Below are 6,056 nucleotides of genomic sequence, written 5' to 3' on the forward strand. Positions count from 1 at the left end.
AACATCTTTCCTCTCACCCCTATTTTGTCGAATTAAACCCATCCCAATGCATGTGCAAAAATGTGGATGGTTTTAGAATCTGTTGGCAAACAAAAGAGCCAAAGTATACACAAAAATAGCACTTGCAGTAAATAGTAGCTCACAAGAAGCAAATCACTATTAATCAGGGGTGTTTGTGCTCCGGGGAAACCCCGGAATTCCGGGGATTTTGAACTTCGATCCCCGGAATTTCCGGGGATCGTCGTTCAAAAGGAAGTAGGAATAATAATGAATTATTTATTTTGATCTGGGTAATTTTGTTTGCTTTTAAAGTAGAAAACGCAAGGTCAGTGTGTGTGGTGAAAACTTTTCCTTTCTTTCTCCAAAGGCAGTGATAATGCGTGAAAAGGGGGAAAAAACTTCTTTTTTGTTCTTTCCTTATTGCGAGTTATGACTCATTCCCCCGGTTCTCGGACATTCTCTTCTGGATTCTTTTCGGCAAGTAGGCGCGGCAGAAAAAAAAGGGGGAGATTTCGTTCGACCAGATGTGCGATAACGTGACTCTGGGTTCAAAGGTCTTATCTCTACTGGCGTGGCGCCAATAAGTAGAGAAGGGGGATTTTTCGCCGTATTAGCTATTTGTCATTGATCGCTTCGGAACTTTTTTTTCTTCGCTGTGTAAAATTTTCGTTTCATTTATTGATGCACGTGTAAATTTTTCGTTTCGCTTATTGAAATATTTTTTTATTTATGTACGCAAGAGAATTTCATTTAGAAATTTCAGCATATGAAACAGAAATTACCCCTTAAAAATTCATATCTAATTAGTTTTACAGCATTAGATCCAGAGCTAAGAGGTAAAACCAGTACAATATTAGCTTTTAAAAAATTATCATCTTTTCTGTCCCATATTTTTAGTGATAATGAAAAGTCAAAAGTAGAAGCTGAAATAAGGTTATACCAGAGTGATATTGATATCAAAAAAGAAATGCTCTACACATCTGATGAAAGTGGAAGTCAAGTCAAGTGTACAATTGATAAATATTGGTCTAAAGTTTTTAATTTAAAAGATGATTTCACAAATGATTATAAGTATCCTACATTGGCTAAATTGGTCAAAGCCTGCCTTAGCTGCTTCCATGGCCCATTAGTGGAAAGTGCATTCAACTTAATGGATACACTTGTCACTGACTATAGAACCTCTCTTAAGATTGATTCCCTAGATGCAGTGCAGACTATTAAATATGATTTAATGGCTTCTAAAGAAACCTCATGTGAAAAATATGGCTCAAAAAATCCAATGACTGATCCAATTCACAAAGATCTCTTACTGAATATGAACAGAAGTTGGAAAACATATCAAGAGGACTTAAAAACATGTATTTCAGATGAGTCACCTATAAAAGTCTCTGAAAAACCTTCTACATTAGCAGGAAAGCAAACTGCTTTTACCTCTGCATGTGCAGTTCTCGAGGAAATTTCTTCAACTGTAAATGAGGAAAATAAAAGTCAACCTTCCTGCAATTATGAAGTTCACCACAAAAGAAAGACAAGCCCACAAACATCAGAAAATAAAAAAAAGCAGCAGAAATTAGATAATTTTTTTTAAAGAATTAATTCAGGTAATTTAAAATATTTGCATAAAATGTAGTAGTTTATATGTTTGAAAATTTATGGTTATTAATTTTGCAAAAAAAGTAATTCATTGAACTTTTATAATTAGGTCATTCAATACTTCATAATTGTAATTTTTCATTTCTCCCCCCCCCCCTTCTCGAAACTCCAAAATGCCGGTAGTAAGTCCGTAAAAGTTTCCGGGGATTTTTTGGGGTCCCACAAACACCCCTGTATTAAACAACCAAAACAACATGAAGCACTCAGAGAGAGAATTTGCTGGAGATAAGCATTCCAAAGAGAAACTCCATTCAGTTATTCGCTTGAGGTCAATTTAATCAACATCATTTGTTTGTGTGCTGCTATTTTTATAGCCCCTTTGACAAATCATCGAATGTCCTAGAATATATGCCAGAATATGACTCCTAACAGAGATATTATGTTCTTGAACCTTCATTTTCGTCCTCCAATTTATTGACAAAGTTGGGTCATTAACCTAGTGTTAATTATTACTTTTATAATTATTAAAATACTTATAAAACATTCTTCCTTCCTATGAGACAATCACTGATATGGTTCCTGATCACTGTATATGGATGAAGAATGATTTATAACATGAAATCTACAAATAAAAAGTAATGGGGCCATACCCAGAAATAAAATAAGTACTTTTTTTATGTATTGAAAGGATTGAAATTACTCTGGGAACATATCCTCTATCCCCAATATTTTTGTCATACGCGTCCCAATATCTTTGTAATTTATCAAAAATTAAAACTTTTAAATTATTTTTTTTAAAAATATGAATAAGGTATAAGAATAGAATTAATTATTCATTCAATAAGTGACTGGAATTTGTATATTGATTGACCAGCTCATATCCCAGATACCAGCATGTTCTTTTATCTAAGACATGCCGTCCAACTTTTCCACTTTAAGCATATTTAATTTAATGCCATTAATGAGACTGGAATTACTTTTCTTTTTCTTTAAATTTCAAATGATGGCAGTCTTTTTAAAAATGCTGATTTTTACATTGCTTTCCTGTGTCCAGTCAGCCATAAAATTAACTGCTGCTATCACAGCCTAGAAACCAGAATTAAGAGAGCTAATTTGAAACAGTGAATTTTAATAAGTTTGTTATTTTTAAAAATGTATAATGCACCCCTAAAATTGCAATAAATTATGACGACATCAGTATAATTTTAAATCCAGATCTATAGCATTATTCTGTAATTCAAAATTTTTATATTCTGAAGAAACACTCTTAATTTTTTTAGATTAATCGAATTTGTTAATATCTAAAATTAAAATTTCATCGGATTTTGAGTTTATCATCAAATTTGGTAGTAATATGGAGATGAGGTATTCTCAATAAGATTATGTGCATTATTTGGGCCAGTTTTGCAACTATATTTTCTCGTTTACGAAGCATGTAAACAGAAAGTTTTGTAATCGACAAAAATTTCGAACTCGTGATTTTGATTAATCTGTTGTTTCACACTTCTTTGACTACAAAAGACAATTTTTGAAATAATCTTTGTCTGTTTGTTCGTGATCACAATAATTCTTAAATGTTTTGAGTTAGACAAATGAAATGAGACAAATGGATTTAACATTATGTTTGTAAATTTCTGTCAAATTTTAGGGCTACGGTGGCCAGATAATAAGGTATGGGCTAGGTACCAGAGTGTTCCAGATGTGGATTCCGATTCCACCGCAGAACCACAGTATAAGGTCTCTTTCCCATAACCTGCGTCGGGCGCATTTTACCCTCTTTCCCCTCATTTATGGCTAATCGGTGTTGTTTGCGGGGAGCTCCCGACCGACGTCATCGACTTGGGCCAGACCATATCCTTAAAGGCAACGAGCCAGTGGGTCTAGTCACAACCACGGATATCTGTCGGTGGTTGTGGTCTGGTTCACACTAAATCCATCGGAGCCAAATATCCCCATGCTGGTGTGGTTCAGAAGTTTGGAGAGGGGGGGGGGTTGCTAGTTCAAGTGTTGTAATAGTCATCTGACCTCGGTTCAAAATTACCAGGTGTGTCGCTTTAAAACAGGACGTTAATTTAACTGAACCAGACGTTGAAGGAAATTCCATATACAGGAAACCTGTCTTCGACTATCCGAGTACTGAACATGACAAACGCATAATGTAAAGAGCTCGATAGATGAAATTTCGTACACAGTTGTAGTGTAATGTAGATCTATATCGAATTTGGGATTAAATCTTTTGAAGAGTTGATCTTTTGCGGTTTGTAATTTATACATGTGAATGTGATAATTACAAAAATGTAATAACTTAGGTAAATAAAATTAATTACATAGTTTTAATAAGAATTTACACTTTAGATATTAAATTTTGGACCAAATCAGAGGATCAATTATGAATTCGTCAGAGGGATGGCCATTTGTTGGTCCGTTCTTTCTCATGCTGGTGACTTAAAAAATAAAATTTGTGACACAGTGACTTAAAAAATAAAATTTGGATTATTGTCTTGTGTCTAGAATTGTAGTTGTATGTCAAATTTTGGCTTCAACCTGTAGGGAGAAAAGTGTTGAAAATACATATTCGATTTCTTAGAACCCGTGTCAGGGATTTATCTCTTGCCTCCCTCCCGCATCCCCCGAAAAAAAAGATCGCGTTAGATTCAATAAAACTGCTAGATTGATACCAAGATCAATCTGTTATAATTAATGTTCGTCAATGGATAACACACAAGTACCGATTTTATTTATTTATTCTTTTCTTGCTTACTTTTTTTACTACGAAGCAAACGGCTTTTGTGTGGAAATAAAAATGTGAGCACTCATAGCGTCCGAATCCACTATTTTAATTGTCCGATAATTTTATATTTTTAATCTGTTTAAGTGGTTGATAATTATCTGAGGTCCACAATTTTATAGGAGGAGGACGAGGCTGCGACGGCACATTTGTTAGAGAATACACGAGAAATTTTCGGTGAGACCACTTTAATTGGTTTTCCAATGAAATTTGTTGAATAGTATGTTATTTTGTAATTTGTTGTTTGGTGAAATGTCTTTCCCATATTACATCACCGTGGAGGAGGATCTTTTCTGTCACAGTGTTCTACCATTATTTCGTGAATTAATACTAGTATACTATTAAAATTGTTAGTCGGAGCATAACTCTTTATCTAAATTTAGAATTATGGTATCGAGTTCAGTTGATTACCTATCTACACTTATTCCTCAATAGGTTACGGATACACATTTATTGTTTAAATAGTTTGCATATGAAAATCCGAAACACCATGGAATGTTAAATTTATCAAAAACAAAACACCTCCTAATCAAAGACGTTGTTAAACACTGTTCTGATATTAGACAAAAGCGCGACATAGTTGCTAGTCCGGAGGAATCAAGTGATTTAATAGTTTTATCATCTAATTAGAATATTAGTGAAAGCCTAAGCGCAGAATATCCTTTTTTCACTTTCTGATATACTTCAAAGAATAAGTATTGTAATCCCAAAAAATTCGAGCTGTTGAGACTTTAAACTTCAGTCTCCCTTCTGAAAAACATCTGCTTGTAAAAATGATGACACAAAAACGCATTGAACAAGCAGATGAAATTTCGTATATTTGTTTTTACACTGAATTTGTAGATTTCTATCAAACTTTAAACGAAATCCATCCACAGAATGTCTGCCTGTCCGACTGTCCTAATATAAGTGAACATGTAAATAGCTAGGTAGTTAAAATTTGACACACAAATTTAACATTTAGATTTTCCTCAACTTTTTAAAAATCTATTTTGGAGTTGCCTGTCTGTCGGTCTGTACTGTCGCATGCACGCAAACGCTATAATTAAAAAAAACAAAAAACGCAACGATTTAAATAAATGAAATTTTATGTATGATCTTATTTTTTTACTAACATCATTTTAATGTATTGTTACGAACCTGTGATGCGGCTTTCCAGCATAGTGGGTTCCATAAAAGGTCCCAGAGCTTGGCGACGAATTTGGCGACTTTGGCGCCAAAATAGATTATACCCGAAACATCGAGAATTTTCCCAATCCGTCCAGTAGGAACGGAGATATGCCTCGAACGTTCCTGATTGGTTGAGAGGCTTCTAGCCCCGCCTCCTGAGATCTATAAAAGGAAGCACCCGCAGCTGCCGGGCAGTGGTGAATCGAGTGGTGAACCAGTGGTGAATTGAGCAGTCGGAAGCGACAGAGAAGAGTGGTCGTGGACCAGTGGAGTCGTCGTAGTTGTGAACCGATGGTGAATTGAGGAGTCGTGGACCAGTGGCGTCGGAAGCGACGGTGAAGAACTCGTCTTCCAGGGACTAGCGGAGCAGCGACGGAGTAGAGCTGCTGTGTATACTGTTGTATGCTGCACGTCTCGGCTGAAGATAATCGTCTTCTGTGCTGTATATAGTTGTCGTCTTTGTGTTGTCCTGGGTGTCTTCGTGTAAATAAACGTCGTTGTTTTA

Source organism: Argiope bruennichi, chromosome 9 (assembly GCF_947563725.1).
Source record: "Argiope bruennichi chromosome 9, qqArgBrue1.1, whole genome shotgun sequence".
NCBI classification, from domain to species: domain Eukaryota; kingdom Metazoa; phylum Arthropoda; class Arachnida; order Araneae; family Araneidae; genus Argiope; species Argiope bruennichi.